Here is a 26,871-nt window from a genome sequence, read left to right as displayed (position 1 = left end):
TGGCTAGGCTTTGCGAACGAAACATTGGTAATAGCTCAGTTAGAAATAAAGAAACACAAGACCTCTATTATCTATACTAAATTAATGAATGAATTATATGAAAAAAAACCCAAAACATTATGCTTTAGCAAAGAGAGCACCATAAAATTCCTCTTTCTCTGGCTCTAAACTCTAGATGTCCTAAGACACCTTTCAAACTGAGAACACATTTTATTGCATATAAAATAGGCAGCAAGTAAAAAGCAAAAAGTTAATACTTGTAGTTAATACCTTTCTTTATACATAGATGGCAGGAAAACTAAGCTGTCAGTAGTTGCAAGGATCTTGTCAGCAGAAGCCCATTAAGAAAAATGCTGTACCTAATGGAAAGCAGGTTTTTTTCCCCAGGGAGTACAAAACAGTAGTAAAGGACAGATTCAACACTACTTGCAGATAATCAAAAATATCCTATCTGCTTTAAACAAGACTGAATCTGTAATCAGTAAATCAGTGAATAAGTAATCTCTTGATATTAAAGGAAGTTTACTTTCCAGGCAAATCCATACAGAATTTGCTTTTAATTAAAAAAAAAAAAAATCCTCACTGCTTTTAAATTCATCCCCAACCTCTGGTTGGTCTTTTTGCTCCTTTGACTGTTATTATTTTTCTCATTTTACCCTGGCACTGCCAAAAGGCTCGGTCAGATTGATGTCTGAACTTATATTTTCTGAAGGATAAATAACATTAGCATTTACCAAAAACAAGTCATAATAAAAGATATAGAAAATGATAAAAATAGACAGACCACAGTACTAAAATGAACAGGCTCAGTATCCTGAAAAAACTTCACAGTAGATACTGCTCACGGAGTTTGATCAATGCAATGTATCAAATAATACAGAAAATGTACTGGGTGATTGATCTTTGAAGGTATACTATATTATTAAGAAACATTCTTCTAATACAGTGGGGAAATATAAGTACATTTTCAATTTTTGTATTTTAGCACATACAAATTAAAAAGCCCAACATGAAACCTCTTCTTCCAACAGAGATATTACCTGCTGTGATATCTGAAACCAAATCCTAAACAGTTTCAGAAAACAACCATCAAATTAAAGTCCAAAAATGTAGACATGTAAAAGTTCAGATTAGAAAAATGTGGTAAGGAAGTATGTCCACTCTGAAAACCTACTGTCTTGTACTACATTTTATTTTGGATTAATTAATAACAAAGGAGGTAGGAAAAAAAGTAAAAAAATGAAACTGCTATAAATCAAAGAAAAGTAACACAAGGCATTCATAAAGGAATATGGAGACATTGAGATCTAGATCTGGACCTGACTATTGAAAATCAGAGAGCTGACTATTACATAAACAGTAGAAAATGAATTCACAAACTCAGATCAGCTGTTGACTGAACCAGTTCATACATCACACACAAACCATCACAAGAGAGGGCATCTCTTAACCCATCAACAGCAGAAAAGCCAGAGACTAAAAGGGTGAGCAGACTGACTAGGCATGCAAAGGGTACAAACCTCCAGAGACATATCCATGTACCTAGCCATGTCAGCTGAGGGACACTATGCTGTTTTAATCCATCGGCTCTAGCTGAAAAGATCTAATGGGATCATGCTGAAAATGCATTCACCCCAGCTCTGTTCTCCCAGTTCAGATACTTCTGTTTGTTTCTCACATCCATGTTAGTCTGTATTTTTTCATATTACAGTAATTTGCCTTGCAGTATAGTGCTGTCTAGTACTCACTGTTATGCTTGTTTTCTTCTCTTCACTATCACGTACAAGCTGACAATCAAACATGCTTGTTAAAGCTTGTCATGAATCCTAACAAGGAAATTCTTGAATTACTATCAGACAAGGAGACCCACTGTTGAAAATCATGATCCTTACAGCTATTAATGCAAATAGGATGGTAAGTCTTCAGAGCCACTTTGGAGCTAGCTTTGTACTTTATTATAATAGAGCCCTTTGCAGAAATTTGCTGCAATTCACAAAACAACCGGGGGATGTGGGAGAGTTGAGGAGTCCAAAAAGCCTTCACATGGTCATTACCATGTCTTCTGATTCATACAATGGTTTGGATTGGAAGAGGCCTTTAAAAATCATCTAGTTCCAACCCCCACCAAGGGCAGGGACATCTTCCACTAGACGAGGTTCTTAAAGCCCCATCCAACCTGCCCTTGAACGCTTTCAGAGATTGGAGACCCAGAGCTTCTCCAGGCAAAATGTTAAACTCAATCTGTTCTCAGATTATACTCAGGACAAGTCATTTTCCAGAATCATTTCCCCCACTGTAGCCCACAAGTTGAGGTAGGCAGAATGGCAACAGACAGTTGCAATCTCCTGCAGGAAGCCTTAACTGAAGTACGTTATCTGAGGTGAACCCTCGCAGACAAAAGAGACAATGGAGATGTAAAGGACATGAATTACAAACTACTAAAAAAAAAAAAAAATTAAAAAGCTCACACAGATAAAGAAAAATAATATACATTTGACCCAATGCAAACATTGGTCTACAAGTGTAAAAATGTCACAATTGGAAAAAAAATTAATCACTTCTTAATTTGACTCCAGGAGGCTGAAGCTAAAGTTAAGTTCACAGCAGCAATAAAGTGTTTTTGCAGAAAAACCTCCAATTTCCTTTAATGCTCTCTGCAAAGAACATGTCAAACACAGAGGCCTCCTGTTTCAGTTTGTCTGCAGGTGTTGGTAAAAGAAGTACAGAATTGGAAATGGTTTCACTTCTCATCAGCCTGGACTCACCATTAGATACTCACAATTCATTGCACAGGCTGAATAACTAGCATTTATTTCCGATCAGTATTCTCAGCTCTTCAGGTTCAGGGTTGTCTTTTGCAATCTCACTACTTACCTCCTCTCCCACCAGCCCTACTTGTTACAGCTGATGGCATAAATTGCTATGCTAATGCTTACTGTAAAAGCAGTAAACATGGCTTCTCTCCAAAACAGTAAGAGGGAAGATTATAAAGTCATAATTTCTGATCTTCTCATAAAAAAACTGTCCAGGCATTCTGTGTTCCATCTGCTCTCTGGTTCTCAATCTGTGATATACCGCCTCGTAGCAAGTTCTCGAGCTGCGAGGGAGGTGCCGTGTCAGATGAAAACAGAAAGACATCTTACCTGTGCAGGGTAGTAAGACTGAAACCATGTTGCTAATGGTTTGGTAAACTTCTTCAAACAGACAACTGCATTTGAAGCAAAAGGATGAAAATACGTGCTATTTCAGTTATTTAAAATAACTTCAGAATATTTAAGAGCTCTATTCCTTGCAAGCTTAACCTAATTACAGAAGAATATTTCATTTTTCCAATTGTATCTCCATTCAACACAATAGGTGAAGCCAGATGCTATCATATTAGTTAGCTCTCACTGTTTTATATTGCTGGCAGCTTCCAAACAGGGTGCACACAAACATTTTTGTTTTAAAAAGACTTTTTGTGACTCCGTTGCCTTGGTTAAATTCTTCATGCTTCTGTTTCAGCCAGCACAGTAAATCCATAGCTGCTGTTTGTTCCATTATACAGGCTGAAGCCTTGCAGTCTAGGCTTTTGTTTTGTAATCACCAAGACAGGAGAATGAGAGGACAGATTTCATTATAAATATTAGGAAAATACTTTAATTTGTGCTTTCAAAGCTAAATAGGCCATAAAAAATAAAGACCCCTGTTAGGCCCCATTTCCTCCAGAACCTTCTAATTAATTTTCCATAATAAAAGGAAGATTACAGATAGAGTAATTGGCAAAAACTTTACTGCTGTAGGAGAAAGTGGTCTATTATGCCCCCAGAAAACGCACCTTGCATGACCCCTTCTCCAGAAAAAAAAGATATCTATGAACAACTCTCGGTGATTTCCTTTTAATTGAAGTTTTCTATCCAACACTGCCTTGCTCATTTTAGTTTTGTACTGTCAAGCTTTTGAAAACACCAAGTTTTCTAATAAGCAATACAGTAGCCAGTCAGCATTCCTCTGAGCTCTGAATTCAGTGTTTTCAGCCAGGGATTGCAGCTCACTCACAGCAGCGCTCACGTTTTGGTTTGGTTTGAATTTTTTTCCCCAGATATTTAAAACTAACCTCTCACACAAAAATAAAAAGTCTAATTATAGCTTTAAAAATCTTGAACAAAAGAACTCTGAAAACTAGGTGGACTAGACATACCTAATATCTGTAACCAGCAGAAGGCATCCATCTCAGAAGTTTCCAAAAAGGCCACAAGACACTAGAAAATGTGGCTAATCATGGCTAACTGTGCTGTGTCTACTTACCATAGTTATTCTTTTGATTCTATAAAGATCAGTGGAAGAAAAATACAGACTGAAGAGTTTGAGAGATTGGCCTGACCTCCTGAACACATCACACAATTTGTAGCCAAGTAAACCAGACTGGGCAGGGCAGCAGGTTAATGCGTCCCTTCAGCTTCCAGTGTCTTTACATCACTCTTACATTTAATCTTGCTAACAAGTTGCTTTTCCATCACCCAGTTACCTGAAGAAACAAACCATCCATCATCCGCTTCCCAACTACAAAATATTTTTGTTGTTGTTTTGCCGTTAAAACTGACTCAGATTAGCTATGTTCAGATTCATTTTTATGATCTCTGTGTCAGCTCAGTCATCCAGTTCTACTGAAGCTACTTGCTGGAGATTCCCTCATTTTTTCTAATTTGTGCCCTAAGATCACATTTAGCTCCATTTTCCAAAACCAAAACTCATCCTCAGCAACACTGATTCAAAGACTTTTTTCTTTTTTTTTTTTTCTCTTTTTAAGGAACTGTGGCCGACCCTATCTTCTTTAGTCATGCTATTTTTTGAAACCAAGTATGTCTGCTAAAATATCATCTCACATTTTTAAATTCCTGTGTCAACTTCTTTTATCCATAAATTCTGCAAACCATTTTATTTTCATATTAATAAATAAAAAATCTGTTATTGTAAAATATCATTTTTCTATCTTCAGCCTCAAGGTCATGAAGCTATTAGTTGGTAGTCCTATAAGTATTATGAATTAATATATTGCCTTGCAAGTAGTTTCAAAAAGCTTTTCATACAGACAATAATAGATTATGCAAGCAATCTTCAACACAAGTTAAGAATTTATGATATTTTCCACCTGTGAGGGAACATGTTTCAAGTAGATAAGGATAATTTGATCACCGTCTTACTGGTGCAGGTTTTCTCATCTTCATAACAGTGCAGGCTGAATCTACCACATTGCCAAGCTATCAAATAATTTTACTGGATTGTATGTTGTTATAAAATATTTAAAGCAGCCAGGCTGAACTTTCAAGTCATAACCAGGAAAACATTTTTAGATCTCAGCCCAAAAGCCATCCATCCTCTAATTCTAGAATCTGCACTATCTTACACAGGGGAGGTTCTGAAAGGCTTCAAGAGGCCTCTAGGACACTGCTGAGCACTCCAGCAAGTAAAGTAAAAGCCAGAACACCTAAAATCCATCCTGAGTAATGGTGACTTTTAGCACTGGTACTTTACCAGTGCCTAGAGACTCCTGTGATAGGTGAGAGCCTTATGTGCTAGGCACCACACAGAAGCAACAAGGTAAATTCTCCAGAAATTTATCCTCTGAACTCATTCGAATGATATTCCATTCCAGTTACTATTGCTGAGTAAAGTGTTGAATGTAAACAGGGCTTTCCACTTCTGACAGAGAAACATGCAGTCTCTGCATGCTACAGCCTGGCAGCAGTCCTAAAAGAAAACCTGTAATTTCCCAGAAAACACAGCCAGATGATACTCATAACTATCAAAGAGACAGGAAGAGCCTGAGATTCAGTCCCGCAGGCCAAACTCAGAAAAGGAAATCAGATAGAAGATGTATACAGATAATAAACTGGTCTCCTTTCTGCAGAAGATCTGACTAAAGGCATATTCTACTCACAGCAGAATGCTCTGCAGAGACAAACAAACTAGTTTAGATACTACAAGCAGTGTCTCCTCAAAATAGCACAACTGAGGAAAATGAAAACAAACCCAAAGCAGGCTAAAATGACTCTTTTCTCCTACAGGACTCTGCTCTCCCTGCAGGTTTCAGTCCAGCACCATGTACCCAAATCTCTGATGTCCCCGTGCTGTTTTACATTTAATGAGACACAAGTAGCAGCAAATACATCCATAGGCCACCTGCACCATTCAGAGCCAGTGTCACCAGCAAGGATTTGGTTTCCTAAATCACAGCATCTTGTCTGATGAGAGAAACCACTGTTGGGGAGAGGCAGAACCCACCTGATCTGGACCAGGAAGAACATCTTTGCAAACAGGCTAAATCCAGTGAGGTGGCTTTAAACTGTTTTGGGGATTTTTTAGGAAACAGAGACCAAAGCCCTGAGGCAAGAGAGTAAAACCTTTTACTGCTGCGGGCAGGGGTGTCCTACAGACTTCCTGATCAAGGAACCTGGACATCTGCTGAGAGGACAGCACAGCACTAGACTGGCAATGCAAGTTATGGCACTGCATTGGTGACCATTTCCTAACACAGCCACTGAAGGGGCTCACCAGCAGTAACACTGCTGCTGCTCACAAACAGGCATGAACTGGCTGGTGGTCCTTGTCCAGTGGCCTGGGTTGTAGTGACCTCAAGATGACTGAGCTGAGGACATGGAGAAAGGCTGGAAAGGTAATCAGCAGAGTGAGGAGGGATTTTGCAAGTGCAGATTTACGTTTATTAAAGAGAACAGCAGGGTAAAATCCCAGGGGAACAGGCATAAGGTCGAAGCGTTCCCCGGAGAGCTTCTTGATGTTTGAGAATTCAGGCAGGAAGAAGGCCCTATGTAAACACTAGGAGTTTCAGCAGGAGGCTCACTTGGCTTAGGAAGAAGCTTTTTGATGAGCTAAAATTTAGAAAGAAAAAGGGAGATGAAAACCAGGACAGGCAAAAAAAGACAGTACAAAAGAACTGTTCAGAAACTTCAGGACAAAATCAGAGAGGCCAGAACTCACCTGAAGACAGGCCTAGGGAAGAACATTTTGGGAATGTAGGGAAGCCATGAGCATGACAGCTGTAAAAGGAAGTTCAGAAAATGTGTGGGTGACAGACAGGGGAGAGAACTCAGTGACAGACAGCAAGAAAAGACTCAACGTCTTTTTTGTCTCAATCTTTACACAAAAAGCTGCTGCACATACCAGCATGCTTCATGTGAGAGGCTGACTGTGTAATGTGAATATCCCTTCAAACCACCCTTCCTGAGACTAAACCAGAAAGTCAAATAACCAAAGATACTGAAGTACAATAAAGGATTTATCTTGTAATCCCAGTGTACTCCCTGTCTGTTTTATACTGACTCTCCATACTTGAAGCTAGACATACCCTTTAAAGAAATATTCTTGGGCTATTTGAAACACGCAGTTTACTTGCTCCAATTACAACTGTGTATCAGTGTGAACAAGTCATTTTGAAACAGTTTTCAGTTTGTTATTCTCTGTACATTACAACCAGAGATACCCAGATTGTCTCATCAATCACGGCAAGACTGAAGAAACATGTTTCCAGTAGACTTTAACTGCTCATAAACTCTGATAATTTTATCCTGTTGAATTGCTTAGTGCCCTGTGTTGGTGCTGTAAAGGACAATCAAGCAAGCTAGAGCTACAGCCAGAAAGATCTGGCAAAATGAGGTGGAAAGCACTGTTCCTTTAATCTGCTGAGGTCATCTTGTACCCTCCCCATCAAAGCATCTGAAACACTACTTTATAGTGTCTTTTTTAAATCCTTTGTAACATCAGGTGATATTTGCTCTCTTACTCTCTCCCCTGGTTTCAAGAGAAACTGTTTTCAAGACTTACACAGTTGTCTGCGACTGGAAAATGTAGGTATTCTTTATATAAGGAAAAACAAGTAAAATCTTTTTAAGAATAAAAGGTGCTTTTATTGTGTTTAGAGGGAAAAATAACAATTCTGCCTTTTTTCTTTTTTAAGTGAGAAATCATAAAATATTCTCATGCTACATGAAAAGATGAGATTACCTGAAATTATCTTAACTTCCCATGGTTGCCAAGATATCACATGTATAAGAACTTATCTACAATATACTTAGTTGTCTCTGTTCTTACCTAAATTAAACCTTGAAAGAGGCCTCATCCCTTTCCCCAAAATAGTCCTGCAACAGTTGTTTCACACATCTTGAACAGAATGGTGAGCACCACAGCTGACAACACTGTTCCTTTAGCTTGACAGATACTTTCTAAAATTACCCTTTCATATTTAGTTACTTAATCTTCCTACAGTCCAATTATGAAGGCATTTCTTATTGAGTACAGTATTAACTTATAAATATTAACGAAATCATAAGCCTTGTCTATTGAGTATGGTATTGACCTGGTATTCTCCTGATTATTATTTAAATCTATATAAAGAAAATTTAAACTCTCAATTAAACAGTCAAAATCCTGCAAAAACTCCTATACTACTTCTACAAATTGGAGAACATAGGAGCAAGAAAATCAGTAATACTGGATTATATTAGGAAAAATTTCTTCCCTGAAAGGGTTATCAAGGACTGGAAAAGTCTGCCCAGGGAAGTGGTTGAGTCACCATCCCTGGAGGAATTTAAAAGACATGTAGATGTGGTGCTTTGGGACATGGTTTAACAGTGGACTTGGAAGTCTAAATGGTTAGACTCTATGATCTAAGGGGTCTTTTCTAATCTAAATGATTACATAATCTTCTTTTTACCTTCAAAGCAAGATATATATCTGCTATAGCTCAGAATTAAATTCTAAAAAGAAGAAACTGTTTTGGAGATGAAACTTATTTTCCATTTGGATTTAGAGTTTGATTTTATATTTCCCACTACTTTGTATTTTTCTAAGTTACTAAGCTGGATAAAGTTTTTAACACTGTTATATAGTTATTGCTATATTTTCAGTTTCCTAAAGAAACATTTGTTTTTAAAATCTCACACTGGACTAAATGAATAAAAGCAAACAAACACACATCATGATTTCTGTGAGGAAATAAAACACAGACAATAGTGAAAACATCTGCTTCCAGAAAGTCAAACTAACTCGATATTCCAAATAAAGATGAGATTTCTGATTTTATGAACATCATACAAACTCTGAGGTAGCTGTGAATAGCAGTCCTACAGAAACCTGCATCCAAATCTGGTTAAAAACAGACCTTTTTCCCCTCAAAGCAAAACAAAAGGAATCAACCTTCTATCCTCTGACCCACAAACCAAGTCTTCATTGAAAACCTTGTGCTAGTGAACCTCTGTGAACCTCAGCATTCATCAGGCTGATGGATTCTTAAGGTCCCAGGTTCCACTGGACTTTACCATGGAACACTACAAACACAGTGGTACAGTAAACACTGTAAACTGCCAAGGCATATTGTGGAATAATGAAAATCACTTCCTACAATCACACCAAAAGAACAGTAACTTCTGATGAAGTTACTAACACTAAGAGATACCATTTTTAATAGTTTTGTTATGTTTTTGAACTTTGGTGCCAATAAGACAGTAATAGGTCTTTCAAGTGCTTTAAAAAAAAAAAAAATAAAATCTCATTACACTTTAATTCCCACTGAAATCAAAGAAATTCAAACCCCACCAGAAATATAGCTTGTAGGAATGTAACCATGGCTGCAGCAAAATACATTTCTGACCATAGCATAGCAATAAATCAGAGGCAAAATGAGAATACAGGAGTCTCATCCTGTTATCCTAATCCTGCTCCCCAGTACGGCCAAATAGCTTTAGAGCACCTAAGTAACAGCTACAAGGTCCAATCTGTATGACAGAGGCAAGAGCTGATGCAGAAACCTTCTTACATGGTACCTTGGTTTAGAGTCCCCAGGTGGAACAAGGAAGGCTTCATAACCTCAAAGATCTAATCAGGGACCAATTCAGACACAGGGAGAAACTGGCACATTTTCAACAAGCTTCATTTTTCTCATCCATTGAACTAGACTTCACATGTTTTGATGTTTATAAGCCATGAGGCTCTCGGTACAGCAGTTCAATCAAACAAGGCTCAATCAAACAAAGTGGGCAGCCAAGAAGCAGCCAAGGGCTCCACGGTCACTGAAGGGCACAGAAACTGTCACCACTCCAAAGGACTGAAGCACAGCTCCACAGCTATGCAAAACAACAGATTTTTTTCCCCCATAACTAACTAGAAAAAATCTAAGACTTCCAGCAACGGGCACATCTGTTCTTAATAACTACTTTACAGGTAGCCAGGATATGAGAGGACATTATTGTGTGCACAGTGTGAGATAGAACAGCAAAGGGAAGATCACATTCCGATCACCCCTCTCATCCACAGCGCAGCTGATAATGGCAGCATCCCCCAGCCCAGTGAACCAGGCGGAACACAGCGTTTGCAGCCAACAAAGCTGATTTTATGGTGCTACACTGCAAGTCCCAGGCAGAATCCTATCAGCAGTGAAGTTCTTTGGGGGCTATGGACTCACAGGCCCAACACAGAAGTATCTTCTACAGATATTCAGAGTGCAGTACCAACCCTCTGAAACCAACTACAGCTCCTCCCTTTGTTGATAAGGTGATACCTAATTGGGCATAAAGTTATTTAGGGCATCACTCATCAACAAATTGCTCATGCTACCTGTTTGATTACCAGAAGCCATAGGAAATTTTAGGGCCTTCTCCCTCTTTCCTAGTTCTAAATCCTCACCTTTCCAAGCAATATTTCATTCTGATTACCTAAAGAGTTCCCACAGAATGACTGCTGATTATATTTAAATGACATATACAATTGAACAGAGGAGTACCCAATAAACACATTAAAAAGAACATTTGTACTTCAGTAACTATTTGCTAGCAAATAAGATTTTATTTATAGCTACCAGCCTTTCTTTGACTATTTAACAGAACTACAACTCTAATGCCACCAGCTGCCAAACTGAAACAGAAATCTCCCTAGTGTCCTAATATGTCAGGCCACTTCATCTCTGGGATAACGGATTTTTTCTCTCCTTTGACTTAAGAAAAAATTTTTACTTTGCCATAATTGTTTCTAGATGTGTTCTTTTCTGTTCCAATACACAGAAGCATTTTATCTCTACTATGAAGAGCTGCTGATAGTTCCTTTAAAACCTTGAATGTACTAAAAAAGCAGTATCTGTGAGAGGACACAGCTAGAAAGTGAGTTTTCATACATAATTTACAACAAATTTCATTTGTGATAAATGAAATATCAAACAAAAAATAACAGCAATATTTTAATTAAATTTTAATTAAATAATCTGAATAAAACAGTAAGTACTTACCATATGTGGTATACATAGATTATTTCATTTTCTTCATAAATAGCCATTAGCAGGGTCTCCATCTAAACCTTGAAACAAAAAAAGCCTAGCCAGAACACCAAAATCTTTATGTGAAAGAAATTATCAACACAACTATTTTCTAATGCAAAGCAAGTGCTCTACTATATAAACTTATCCATGACTTGTGGAGAATCATGGCTGGGCTTCGCGAACGAAGATTTGGGAAGGCACTATCCACATTTGCTACAGGCACGCTGGTGGCTTATGAGAATAACTTAATATCTATATAATATCTAATATCTATGAGGTCAATTCTTTAACAACTAGAGATTCACCCCAGTGAACAAAGGTCTTGAGAATTCAGTGAAGCCACATCCTTGGACTGGAGATCTTCACATAAACCACAGTTTAACATTTTTATTTAATACTTGTTCTGAGAGAGAAACTTACAGCTTCAACTTGACAACTTAACTAGGCTAGGCATTGCAAAAACATTTTAAGACATAAGCTCTCTCCAAAGGAATCATGGTACAAGTTAGCTTTAAACTAGTTTAACAGCTAGTGTCTGACATAAAATTAGGGCTTCAGAAAAAGCAAAGAGGTTTGATGTATTGTATCAATACACTTATTAGAAGTCTACATCCTGCACTATATTTAAATAGACAGCATTTGAATACTTAGCTAAATGGAGAGCACTCAAATTATGAGCTACAGCTGTAAAAATAACAGCTGCTCTACTTATTCTTCCTTGAGGATCTGGTTAGATTAACACATATGTAACACATGATTTATTCATTAGTTTCTGAGTAGAAACATAAAGTAGCTAGACTGAACTATAAAAAACAGGTTAGTATAATTTCTCCTTTTAACACAGTTAAGAAAGAGCAATATGAATCCTGTCAGATTGTACAAGGCTTTTTTTTCTTGTTTTAGAACAGCTAATTTAAGCACACGATTCAGTTATCTCAGCACCGATGGATTAGGCCAGGAAAATGCAGTCAACGCTACTTTACGAACATCTTGATTCTCAGATTCTAAAATTCAAATACAGAACTGTAAGCTCTAAATACAAACCACCAAATAGTTATAGAAACACAACAGGAAGCTTTGGGCTTCTCTAAGCACACATCCTTTAAGCTGTTAATTTTGAAATCAATCATTTAGGAGTCTGATGATTAATATCTAATGCCTTGAAGTGGTCAGTATGAGGAAAACAGCACAGCTCTCTCCTAATGCCCGATTGGCCCACTACGGGCAAGTCCAAAATCATCATGTGGCTTTAATATCAGCTAGACTAGTAAGATTTTGATAAATCCTGACAGATGTTGCATTCATGTGGTATTTCTCAGATTTTTATATTAATGCATGGAATTGGAACCAGAGGTGATAGGTTTCTGCAGTAGAGATGAGGCTGGTTGGTAAAGGCATTTTCCATGAAATAAGAACCCCCCATACCTTAGTAAGTTGCTCTAAGGCAAGTGCAAAGGGCTTCACTGCACAGTAACTAAATCTCTCTTTCATTTAATGTCTGAAGTTCATTTATAAGAGAAAAAATAAATAAATCAAGACTAACAGGCTGTGGGCAAAAGCTTGAAAAAAAAAAAAAAAAGGAGTTTTATGACCTTCCTAGCAAAGACATGATGATTGCAGCTGATAATCAGAGATATCTGGCAGAGGCACCAGGGTTGTTTGGCCTTTTCTTGGAAAATGATGATTTGCAGCTCCTTAATTTATTCATCAAGATCAGACATAATTTCCAAATAAACATGTACGATCTACAACCTAGCTTATTTTACAAATTGGCCTCAAACGTATTCAAAAATCACATGAAATTTTCCCCAGTCTTCAACATGTGTTCCAAACTTCAACTCAAGTCCTGTGGAACTAAAAAACATTTTTTTAGGTTTTACTAGAACGACATTTAAAATAAACTTCACGGTCACAACACAGTTGTTTGAGTTACATATTTAACTTTTTAAGCACATAACAAAAGAGCAATGGGACGAAGAAGAGCAGGCAACCATAATGCAGCCAGGCTGTGTCCACAAAGATGTGGTGTGCAATAAGTAGAACAGAGTGTGGCATATGGGGTCTGTCCAGCACTAGTTACACACTATACCACTTGGTACTACAGCAGAAGAAATTTTTAAGAAGGGATTTCAAAATGCCGTAGTATCCTTAATTTACAAAGCACAGAACTGGATTTTTCCTTTTATGGATGAAAACTGTTCATTCAAATAAAGGCCACTGAATGTGAGCAACAGGTGTTATATCAGGCTCAGTTAACCATACAGGATGTGCAATTACACTGAACAGATATATACAGAATATAAAGAAAGGATAAAAGTCAAGTGAAATATCATAAAGCATCTTAATAAAGTAAAATGACGTCTATACATCTAGGCATTTGAAAGTTAATGAGCCAAATCCTTTCCATTTTTACTCAAGTAAATTCCCAATAAAGCCAACGACAGTTTGCTCATTAGGGTACTTAAAACTTGCATGAGGACTACTGTTCCCCACAGAGGCCTCCTCAGAAAATTAAGATCCCTATTTCCTACTGAAAGTAGAATGAAAAAAGGCGTTTGGAGTCTAAAAGCCATCTTCATAGAAAGATAATTATTCCCTAGCTCTGTTGAAAATTGCTCATCTAATGCTGCAATCACTGTGAGGAAATCCACAGCTTGTGTTACGAAACAGGCCAGACTAAATTGTTAAAGTCACCTCCGTTTTCTGATCATCAGTGTCTCTCTGAATGCTAAGTGCTGTGACATCAAAGCAACAAGAGACAACTTTTGACAACAAAAGCTTTCATACATGGAATCACAAAACAAAAAGAATAAATATTTCAAATATTAAGTATTTTTAATTATCTTAATAGCATCTTAGTATTAGAGATCAAATAGATCAAAGGTGCATCAACTTTCATGAAAATAGTCCAGCTATAGTTTATAATTTATCAAAGGTCACTCACTGCACATACCCTAAAAATGTCAGCAACACTTTATACAGAAGAACCAGAATACTTCCTAACTGTGTACTTTCTCTGGCACAGAATGGCAACAACAGTGTGGGTTTGATTTTTTTTTTTATTTTCCTGAAAGTTATTCAATGCCTCCCCCCTTCAAGAGAGAGTTACGATGAATTTCACGCTGTTTTTTCAAACTTGTCTAAAAAAACATTAACTTCCAAGTAGTGACAATGTGCAATTACACTCAGTACAATGTTTCCAACTCTTTAATTTTATACCCATCTCCCCTAGGTACTAAAGTGTATATATGAAATCTAAATTACACACAAACAAAACTGTAACATCTGCATCTATGTTTCTCATACTCTACATCTGATCTACAATTACAACATCTTTTCTAAATTTTACCTATGAATATCCCTATGGAAAAACTGCAATCAATGCAGTAAAATACTGCATGTCTAGTCAAGCAACAAATGACAGAACTAAGAGGAAAAAAACCCCAGACTGTACAATTAATATATATTCTGTGACATGTTTATCCACAGAAGATTACTATACTATATAAAAGGACTGGAAAAGAGTAACAAAAACCATTTTACAAATTAATCTAAGACTTGGATAATGCTTACAGAGAGAATTATAATTATTGCTATAAAGACTGCTAGCCCTGAGAGAGAAACTATTTTGCTTTTTATATGTCAACAAATGTACAGAACCACAAAGAGCTGGAGTTTTTGTTGACATCTTCATCTGCCTGATCTCTGATGATTCTGTCAGACATTTCAGCACCGAGGCAAGGCACAGTGAGCACAACAAATAAGCAGACCTAAAGGACTCTTCAGGATAGACATGGCTCAAGTTTTCCCTAAGGAACAAAGAGTTCACATTCTTCTTCTTCTTCTTACCAGCAAGAAAGGCAAACACTTCCTTTTATCTAGCGTAAAATCAAGAATGCCACTTGAAGGTGAATGCCACTTCTTTAAACAAACAAAACATAGTACAGGTGCAGAGGTGCAGAGTATATATAGAAAAAGTTGTAAAAATTTGTTATTTCAAAATAACAAAGGGCTATGTTATTTCTTTTTAAAACCAGTTATTTTTTTTTACCTATTAAAGGTTGCTCCTGATATTTAAAATACTATAATAGTGAAAGCAGACAATTGCCCTTGAAATCCAGTGCACTCAGAAATGTTTGGAGACTTAAGCCTCAAGTCTTTGCATAAAATCTAGTCTGTATATTTACACAGTACTGTGCTGAGAGAAAAATTTTAAATAATGTCAGAATAGTGCTCATTAAAGTTACAATTATACTAGACTTCTCTGCACATGATTCCATCAGGAATTTGAATCATACTGAGCTGCTGGAGGTGATTGGGGTGGTGGAAAAGCACAGCTGCTTTTCACCCCTGAAGGTCTATGTGCACAAAGCCCAGCTGAACTGGGAACAGCCATCATTGTTTGACAAGAACTAAACTCTGTCTCTAACAGGATCCAAAGACTGACAGGATTTCACAGAGCAGGATGAATTTTCAACGTGTGCTACCTGCATTCTTTATACATATTTCTAATCACCCTATCTTCATGCAAAAAACCATGAATTCAAGAAAAGTTTAAATATTTTTATATCCAGTGGAAATGTATAATAATTGCAGCCTTAGGTCAGCAGTTTCCATCTTCTGTACATATCACAAGACCTGTGATAGCCTGTACCACTGAAATTGTACTTCCACAGCTCTTCAAATAAAGAAAAGAAACTATGTTGACTGTTGAGCAGAATGAAGTACTTGAGAAAATGTAACATCCTCTACATGCCAACATAGAAAAAAGAAGGAGCTACAGGCACAGTTCTAACCATCATGAAGAATGAAGAAGATTGAGAAAGAAAAGAAAAATAAAGCTTAAGATTCTAAACAAATATTTATACAATTCAGAAAAAAAATGCCCTGAGGAATACAAAAACTAAACAGCACATATGAACAAAATCCAAATGCAGTATCAAAAGATATGTGTAGAAGATCAAACTCTTTGCTGCTCAAGACTTTGTAAAAATGTCATTTTAATTATCTGCGTATATTTACAGCACTGGGATAATAACCAGTTTAAATCCTGCACATCTGTTGCTGTATTTTCCCAGTATTTCAAGGACACACATCTTAAACTTTACCCCATACTCACCACCTACCAGTAAGATTTTCCCTCTATACATGACATATTGTTACTTTGCTAAAAGCCAGATCACTGCATCTGATCTGAGAAAGACAGAGAAAAATCTCCCATTAGCTGAGCAACTGCACCAGAACAGGCTGGCAAAGGGACCCAGTGGGCCAGCACAACAGTTTGGTAAGAGCAAGCATGGCCTGCACTGAGAACTGGCTGTGCTGTGTTACATTTGTGCCACCCCAGCTCTTTTTCTATCAGCACATCTAATAATTAAACACATGACATGCCTGTCATGTTTTAAGTCATCTGAGCTGCAGCAATCAGAATTCCCGTTTGAATAACGTAAATCATCATAATGCAACCTCAGTCCCCTCTCTACAATCAGCAGCACAAACAGCCATTCCACAGTGTTCAGATGTTGACCTCTGAGACTTCAGGCAGTGCTGACTGTCCACTGACAAGTCTGAAAATATGATATGACAGACTCAACCATAAAAATACAACAAATAACCTTTCTGATTTTATTACTTGTCATCTACTACATGTATTTAAAAAAAAAAATCCTAAGCAAATCTCCTCTGGGAGGATTTGAAAAGCTCTGATTTAACAGATATTTCAGTATTTTCAGAAAGGAGAGGTATCTATGTTCTATATCCCCAAATCCCACCTGACAGAGGGGTACAAAGACAGCAGCTACTACTTCACGGTTTCAAGCAATACTTTACAACTGTTCCCTGTAGAAAAACAGCCATCATCTCATCAGCAAGAATTTATATGAAAAGCCAGATTTATGCTCCTACTGAAGTCTGCAGAAGTTCTACTGTACATTTTAATGTGCACTGCTTCTCACCTTGTACAGAAACCTCGCTATAGGGAAAGAGATTCCAGCTCTCCAAAATGCTGACGGCATCTTCCAATTTTTGCAATAGATCAGGCAGGGCTTCTACAGAACAGCCTTCTGCATTTCACTACTCTGATTCGTCTGCTCAAGAAGGTGAAAATTAAAACAGCACTCATCACATAATTATTATACTACAATGCATACATGTTGGGCATTTAAATTAGGCTGCACAGGCAATTGCACACTTGATATGGCAATTCCGAAGTGTTCTTTAGAAAGTATTCAAAGGCATAAAAATTTCCAAGTTCTTATAAAAGGAAACACATTCTACCAGATGACAGGAAACTTAATCCCTTCACAGATCACCTGCAACTTTGCAATCATAAGGTCTACTGGAAAATTCTCTGCCACTTGAACCAAGGAGGCCACTATTAGCTACAAAACATACCAGTCTGTGCTCTTAAGGAAGAACTTGGCCAAAAGTGCATACCAAGAACGTATTTACTTGAGTACCGCTTCACTTCTCATGTCAGCAATGATGCCATGCAGACTTCTAGCACCAGAGGGGATGCAGTACTCAAGTAAGCTGTGTTGCACTCTAGGCTCTGCAGGAGACTGATCTCAGAGTTTCTCCTCCCCTTCCAGTAATGCCTCTTCCATTGCTTTCAACCCATTTCCAGTCTCTGTTCAGGAAGCTCCAGCACATAACCACAACAACCAGTACAAATCTACTCCACACATTCAAGGTTTTGATTTCTTTCTACCTGAGCTCCACAGTGCCAGTCCATTCCTTCTCCCCCAGTATCCTTTTTCAAGGTACTCTTGACAGCCAGTTCCTGCTCTACATCAAATCAAACAGTGGTTCTTCCTTTACTCTGCCTCTTTCCAGCAGAGAGCTCTGATCCCATTCAAAAGAGAGAATACCAAAAAACATCTCTGATCTAAATCACACCAGAATTGCAATTAGAGAAAGTTCAATTTGGTTCTGCATCAGGGAATATTCCCTGTATGCCAAACTGACAGAAAAGGTATTAAAAAAAAAAAAAAGCCTATCTAGCCACTTCTTCCACCACTTAAATGAGATTATTTGAACTGTCATTTTTCAGACGTTTATAAATTGGTCAAAGCAGAATGGGTATTCACAGGGATAGTGAAAGACACTCTTGAATATAGTCAAATTGATTGTATATACCTTGTCAAATTGAAGTTCCTCCTTCAAAGCATGCACGTACTACAGTTTTTTCAAAAAAAGGTTGATGGAATTTTTTCTTTTTTTAACATTCAAAAGAATTCTAGGCATTTTCTTGTGAGGCTTATGGTCAAAGCTAAGTTGGTAGTTTTTACTATAATTTTCTGCGAAAAATCAGGCTGAGGCCAACCCAAGGAAAAAAAAATATTGTTAGCCTCAATGGTTAGCAGCTGGTCAAAGTTGAAAACTGGAAATACAATCCTGCAAAATAAAGTGTATTGTCTTCAATAACGGAGCACTACCAACTCTACTTCAAAACTTCTCTCACAGTTAACAAATATAATTCAATCACCTTTGTGGTATTTTGGCTGGATGACAGAACAAATGATTGACAATAAACGTGAAATACTCTAAATTCTGAAAAATATTAACTGAAAAAATGAGAAAAAAAAATTAAATCTGTCCCAGCTCATTGGAACTGACGAAAATACCTATGTTGAAATGAAGAGAAACAACAAAAATCTTTAACAGATGTGACATTGTATTCTACATACCAACCCTCCGTCTTCTAACAGTGACTAACAAATTGAAGTCAAATCCTATCTCATACCTAACAGCCCAAGACACAAGCAGATGGTTTTAATCCCACCAAGGAAATTTTCTTCTCCACTGAGAACTGTGAGGTGACATGGCCATCCACTTTCATCAAAGTCCTAGGTTCCATTAGGAAATCTGGATCTCTGGGGATATAAAGATACATGCTTGAGGCAAAATACTTGCTCTAGTGAGTTACACCAACTTTATCCTCCGATGGCAGTGTCAAAACTATGACCTTGTTCACAACACCAGGCACTTTTACCACTACACAGAAAGCAGTTTCCCATACAGCCATTTTCTCCCACAGGACCCCCATCACCTCAAAACAAAATGAAGTCTCCAAGATCACCGGCAATCCCTAGCACTGTCAACTGTACATTTCTCTTCCCTGGGCCTATACACAGAGGGATTAATTGTATAAAATAACTGCATCAAATCATCCAGCAACGGTTATTAATAAACTCATAATGAACATGAATGTAAACTTACTGTTTTCTAGACCCTGTGTCTTTTCATGTATTACTATTTACTAGCAATAGGACAATTCCAAGTGGAATGTTTTCCTGTTTTCCAGTTCTCTCTAATCATCCCTATGCAGTAGTTACTTTCCACTGATGTTTGCCCTTATTTATTTCAGTTCAAATCCTAACACCACAACTATAACATGTAAGAGGATAGACAGAAGAAAACAAAAACACTCTTGTAACTATTCACTTCAGGGAAGCCCCAAAATATTAGTTAGATACACTGAAAAAAGAAATGTTGTCAGGATATTGATGGAAGGTTATGACCACAACACAGCTCTTACACAAAATCTATATCCTAAGTATTCACTTCCTTGTTTCAGCAGGACTGAGCCTTATGAATCAAGTTTTGTCCACGATTCTACTCAAACTCCAGCACACTACCTGCTCCTTGAAGAACTGCCAGGACTCTCAATTCCCAGTCCCCTTCCTCATTTCATAGAATACAGACACAGTAAAATCCCGGTGGAAAGACCAGACCAACTCTTGTTCAGATGGCAGCCAGAATTTAACTAATCTTTTGAGCCACCGGGAATGTTTTAATTTTCAGATGGAGTTTAAACTTCATATTATAAATTTTTAGACAAGGAAACCTGCATTTCATATGAACTAACAACTTTATTTCGGACACATGTACAGCAATACTAGCAATGAAACAGAATGATAAAGCTTTGGGAAGGCAGGGGGTTGCAGAGTGAATTCCCCCAACCCTGGCTTTGAGGTAGGCAGTGATGGTCCCTATAGGACTCTGCCAAGCAGAGATAACAGGCACTGTCAAAACAGGTTTCCTAAAGCAGATTGCCTAACAATCTGGGAAGGGCAGGATCCAAAGATTTCCCAAGGAGAACATTTTCACATCCAATCAGCCTTCCAGCTCTGCCCAGACAGTCCATAAAAGAGCTCAATAGCAGGCTAAGATGTGATGGAGGGCTAAGAAAAATCAGTCTGGTAGAAACTAGATGAAGTCTAAATTATTTTTTTAGTAGTTTACTGAGGAGAAACTTGTTATGAACCTTCCTTACCCTGTGTCATTTCCTTTTTTCTTTTATTTTAAATGACTGGCGAGATACAGTTACATTGTGATTTTTTTTCCAAATAAATTATGACATATTAGCATATGCCTCAGTCAAAGGGAATTTTTTTCTTAAATAATCATGAATGCTCAATCCAGCCTACAGATATAATAATCACCCGTGGGAATGGGACTTAATATACCAGTCTTCAAACATCATAGTCTCTCTCTCTCTACTGGCCATATCTGAAAGGCTAAGAAATATCACACAAATATTTCAGCCAATCAACTTCTGGAAATCCTGTAAATATTATTTAAAAAACATTTTCTGGACTATAATTGAAATATTTACATTTTTCTAAATAAAAAAATATAATTTCAAAATAAGGACACTTCCATCTCTGCACTCACCATGATAATAATTAAACACACCTAACATAATCAAACCAGCAGACTTAGCCAGTAAACAAAGAAACCAAAAGTATCTTATGAGATATTGAAAATAAATACATTCCATATGCTTTAGAATATTTTATAATGGAGCCTTAAGCTATGGATGCAGTTCAATAACAAGGTGCATGACTATACGCAGATAAATATCTGGTTTATTTATCCTTGGTAGGTAAACAAGTAGACCTCATAAGCTGCAGTTCAGGAAGAGGGGTAAACAAAGAGAAAATAGAGTCAGACAAGGAAGCAGGCCAGATTATATTTCACATTCAATATTACTCACTTAAAAATAAAGGAAAAGTCAACAGAAAGGTAGAGATAGTAGTATAATCAATTGTACATTATACGAAAGCAAAAAGATACACTAATCCAAATGGCATCTTTCCCTCAGTTTTTCGTTACTGCACTGTTCAAATAAAATAAAATACAAATACTTAAAAGATATGAAATGTGAATGTAAATACCTCTAGAAATTAAAAATTATGGCTCTCCTAGCAACTGTGTCTCGCACACTTACATATACGCAGTATTCTGCACGGTATTTGGTGCAGGCTTTTGTGCTTTCACAGCAACAAGGGTGAATTATGGTTGCTGTGGGAACTATATCTTAGAATTTCTTGACTTGTGCTATCATCTGAACTCAAATGTTACATTAACATAGGTAAGCACTTGCTGGTTTTCTCCACAAAAAGGGAAAGGGAACCTATGTGGATGGTTACATATTTAACTATTCTTACCAAAGAAACAACACTTAGCTCCATATCTGGAGAAGTACAGAGCTCTAATTACTGTCACCCTGTTTACACAAAAAATAAAACAGAGCTACATAAAACCTGGTAGCCAAATGTGGCAGGGTACCTATAGAAATAGTACACGACAAGGTCATTAGAAGTGTGGGGGTTGTAATCCTCCTTTATTTGTTCAGCTTCGCAACCACAGGGTTTGAACACATGCTTTCTTTCAGGCATTTGATAAAAGGAGATATATAAATATCTATATACACCTTTGTCAGATGCTTTGCAGCTTCTTTGTAGGTAAGTGATCTTTGCAAGTGTGACAGGGCTGTCAAAGTCAGTATTGCCCAGCCCCAGTCAGCACAGGCATTGCTCTGGGTACTTTATGAACTTGCACTAAAATAAAGCGGTTTCTGCCATATGAGTATTGAGGTCTGACATTTAGGTCACAAGCTGCTACAGAGACTCACCTCAGCATAGGAGAGAGAGAAAGCCTCTTACTGCTATTAGAGATGTCCTCTAGCAGAGGTGTTTTCTTTCACGGTAGAATCAAGAAGCTCAAACTTTGAAGTCAGTTTCCTTGACACAAAATATTCTAGTAACTGTTTCTCCACTGGTACATTTTATGTTTTGACATTATCGGGAAAAGCCAAGTCAAGCCCTTTAACTAACCTCTGTGTATTTTTGGAATTATTACTGAACGATTATGCCTCTAAAATCATCAGATTAGATATCGGAAATACCAAGTTAATATTGCAGTATTTTTAAATTTAAATAAATTTCAATGCACAATTGCTACTTCCAGAGGTCAACATAGGTATTACATTTTAAGTGAGATTTTTAATTAATTAATTCATTTAATTAGGAGCACAAGGAGAGGGAGAAATCAAAAAGCAACATAAAGTCAAAGTTCCTGAGGCATGGTGGTACCTTTGTGAAGAAACATCAATGCACAGCTACACACTAAACACACTCAACAGACTCGCAAGGTCTCTTTAGCTTCCACTTAGGAAAGGTGGACATTCCACTAGGGCAAATGTTCTTGGGGAGAAAAAACTCTAAGAAACCCAGGAAAAGCAGTCAAAGGGAAACATGGCTGTAATGTCCTGGTTTAGAATAGAGGAAACAGCATGCACTGAAAGTAATAGCTTGCCAAGTTTAGGAACAAAAAACCCACATGAAAAAAATCTCAAGGGAATAAAAGACCACAATTTGAATTTTTTGTGTTGTAGTGCATAAAAAATAAGAATTATTCTTTTTTAAAATTTATTTTATCTACTTTGTATATCATTATGAGGGACTGCAAGTTGGTGCTTCTTGCAAATAAACAAAATCTGAAGCACAGGGTATTTCCAAAACAACCAATCAACTTCAAAGCAGAGTTTACAATGCTAACACAAGAGCTTATCAGAGAACCTTCAAAAATATGAGTTATCCAACAGACAAAACCATATATTGATGAAAACGGGTCTGTATTAAAAATTTGAAAGATCATGACAATTCATCAGTAAGACAGATTAAACAAGAAACCACCAAGTCTTGCAAGAATAACACTTCTACTTTGCATCTTTAAGTCTAGTCTTAACATAGAAGTTTATTCTGAGTATAAAGAAAAGGATTATTAATATAATTTGTATCTCCTAAAGAAATCGCGTGCTATTTTTGTCTCAGGATTTCAAGACTCTACTAAATATGGTATTTAGTTATAGGAGTTGTGTGAAGTGGAAAGGCACATCACTAACAATGCAACCATGCTAAACAGTTTTACAACTCACTTTTGAATGACATGTGCCCCCTGTATGAATAGAATGTCAAATCAACAGCTCCTGTTAGTGTCCAGATGTAATTGTCTCTGAATTGAATACACCATCGGTAACTGCAATACCAAAATGGTTCCAACTAAAATAATGGAACTGTCTCTTGCACCATACTTCTGCATATTTTGTAAAAATTACATAATACAGTAGGTGGAGAAAGATTTATGAGGTTAACATTTTGCATATTCCTGCAATCAGCCCAACTGTCAACTCTATTCACTGTGACATGAGCCGCTATAAAATGCGCTTGCAAATAAACACAGCCAGGACATCTGGGGGATGTATGCATTCTGGAAAGAAATTGTATTCGATGGAAGACCTAAAAACATACAAATAGGTCATCAGTTTTAAGAACACACAAATATTTTTAAATATTATATATTTGAACTATAATAGCCGTGTACAAAATATTAAGTATATAAAAAACCCAGTATTTATTTACTTATTCTGAAAACTCCTGGAGGAAGAAAAAGTCACACATATCTACAAGTCCACCTCAGTCACTCTCCATCAGACTCGTGCTCCAGGACCCTCCATTGCCCTTCTTTGGACAAGTCCCAGCACCTAAAAATTTGCACAAAACATGAAAGGTGATCCCCCACAAACATATAAGCAGCACAGCACAGTATTCCCTCTTCTCCTAATATTGAGAGTCCGCTTTAGCTTTTAATGACAAAAAGCAGGGAATATATTATTCAGTTGAAAAAAAGACTCACCTGCTTCTCACTATTGTAGTTCCTCAGGAAACAAAGTCACATCACTGCATCAGTTGTTAATATGAAACGACCATAATGAGGTATGATAGCTTTGAAAGATTTATCATTAGAGCAGGTAGCAATCTAGAGTTCCACCAACCAATAAATACCAGGACCTAGGTAAATTATGCATTTTAAAACATGCCCAGAGAAGTCTGGTCTCCTTCCTCACTATCCACACAAGTTTTAATAAGCACGATTTAATGCCTTCTCCAAGTACCTCATGGTTTTCTACTTTTATAGCCCACAAATGATATATTGACTCACTATAAATTGCACTGCAGTGCTAAGGAGACGAAAAAAAAAAAAGAGAGAGTACATTAAAAAGCAGATTGGAGTGTGCACATTAGTTTCGCCATTTTTTCATATATTTTGCTATTAGCTGTATGTGCTTACTGTGACAGAAGAACCACCTCTTACACAGAAAAAATACTACAATGGCCCAGAAGCCACCCCCATCTAACATGGACTTGCACTGAGGAAGGCCAGCCAACACAAAGTCTTTCCTGCGTGCTACAGAAAATATCTATTAAACATCTACAGCATGCTAGTCAAACATCTATGTTTAAAAAGACCCAACAGATTCAGTAAAAGGGACTGCATTCATCATACCAACCAAAGATTTTAGGGCGGTATTCAAACACAATGTTTAAAGATAAACACTGAACCAATGCTGAAAACTGAGGGAAATTAAACATCTAAGCCTCTAATGGTGTCCTATGAACTGAGTGACCAAAAAGACATCACATGAAATCTCTGAAGTCAACCTTAAAACAAAACAAACAAACAAACAAACAACTTCATGCAGGGTTTTAAAGGAGATTTTGTTAATTTGAAGAAAACTTAATTTATGTGGCAGCTCCCTCTTCTGGATCACCAAACCCTGACAATTCAACTGAAATGGTAAGATGCAGAATCTGACTAGTAAATAGCACCTTTCACTATTTGGGGGTTTTGTCACATACCTTTAGGTAATTACAGACTTGCAAAGATGTGAGCTACTGCCCATTCCTTTGAATAAGGAGTATATATCCAAGTAGCATACTGTGAAAGAAAGGCAGTTGAAACATCTGAATACTTCCAAATCATTTTGGAATTTTTTCATCAAGCAGTACCAAGGCACAAAAGAAAAGATACTGATTTCTTCTTTGAATCTCTCCTCATTTTACTCAGGGAAAAAAAAAAAAGGCATTTTACTGCATTATACAGAAAAGAATTGATTAATAAGAATATTAAAAACTGGTCGCTTTCCCACTTATGTGGCCTGCAGTATGACTTTTGAATTCATATTTGCACAAGATAAGCTTTTCGGTTGCAATTCTTGAAACAGAAGCACCTTACCTGCTTGAAATTTCTTTCAGCCTTGAAAAGTTCATACAGAGAAAAATCTGCACAGTAGAAAAGACTTTTCTGTTCTTCAGCTGTTCAGACATTCTCCAAGACAGCTTGGGCAATTTCTGCAAACATTTATAAACTGGAAAGAAAATAAGTACTCTCTATCCCTATACAAAACTTAGCTCCTCAAAGGAACCCTGGCTTTCTGACTTGATCTATAATGGAAGAGGAGGCTTTGTGAAGACCTGTTGATTTTGCTGTATCTCGGCTGGAACGACAGGCAATTCTATACTCTCTAAATTGTCCATCACTAATCAAGCTGAATGTTTGACTTCAATAAAAAAAATTTGTCTAAACAGCAAATTTGAGACCCAAACAAAATCCCTGTTTACTTCATCAGTGTAATTATTGACAAAATCATTACCTAAATTAAATTATTGCATATTTAATGAGAAAGAGGGCACACAAAAGACGTCCCTGTAAAATTCTGGACTATGCAATTTGAAAGCGTGATTTTTGACTTGCTAATAATTGCATAATCAGACATGCAACAGAGTGATTTCATCTTTCATATTAAGTACATCAAGTGTCTCTTTAAGGATGTGACCAACTGAAACACCCAAGGAAATTCTGATAATTCAACAATGTCTAAAACCAAAATTGCCAGAAGTTATTTGGATGGAATTGAAAGGATCATGTAAAATGGTAAGCCTTGTAGACATGGAAATAGTAAGACAGACAGAGAGAGAGCGCTAAGATTTGCTGTGCAGGCACCCGCTGCAAATGGCAGACTTTCAATGACATAGAGGACAGACACCTTTGCCAAACAGTGCATCAGTCAGTGGACTGAGACCACCCACAACCACGTTTACAGAGAGAAGGGACAAAGGGAAACTAAAACCAATGCTGAGGAAACCAACAGAAACTAGAGAACTGACTATGTAAGGGGCAGACTGGAAGGCGGTGCCCCACTAGACCTGCTGTTTAGGAGCAGAGCAGGGTTGGTAGGAGACAAAGTGGTCAGAGGCCATCCTGGGCATAATGACCAAGAAATGACAGTTTTTGATTCTCAGTGAAGTAAGGGGGTCAACAAAACTTCTACCCTGGACTTCCAGAGGACAGACTTTGGTCTGCCCAGAACACTGGTTCAGAGAGTCCCTTGGGAAACAGTCCTTAACAGCAAAGGTGTCCAGGAAGGCTGGCCATACTTT

At 37.3% G+C, this 26,871-nt stretch overlaps 1 protein-coding gene and 1 long non-coding RNA gene across 7 annotated transcripts in view; both read right to left on the bottom strand.

Moving 5' to 3' along the window:
* The window catches only part of PPP2R2C (protein phosphatase 2 regulatory subunit Bgamma), a 191,818-nt gene that overhangs the window by 157,709 nt on the left and 7,238 nt on the right, over nucleotides 1-26,871 (bottom strand). The window lies entirely within an intron of this gene.
* LOC113946854 lies at nucleotides 6,703-25,768 on the bottom strand. Its single transcript, XR_003527573.1, has 4 exons — nucleotides 25,667-25,768; nucleotides 11,273-11,340; nucleotides 6,979-7,037; nucleotides 6,703-6,869 (listed from the first exon to the last, which is right to left on the bottom strand). It is a non-coding gene; the product is annotated as an uncharacterized LOC113946854 (long non-coding RNA).

The sequence above is a fragment of the Corapipo altera genome, unplaced genomic scaffold (assembly GCF_003945725.1).
Source record: "Corapipo altera isolate COAL_440 unplaced genomic scaffold, ASM394572v1 22, whole genome shotgun sequence".
Lineage (NCBI taxonomy): Eukaryota > Metazoa > Chordata > Aves > Passeriformes > Pipridae > Corapipo > Corapipo altera.
The sequence above is the reverse complement of the archived record's forward strand: the minus strand, read 5'-3'. Positions and strand labels throughout refer to the sequence as shown.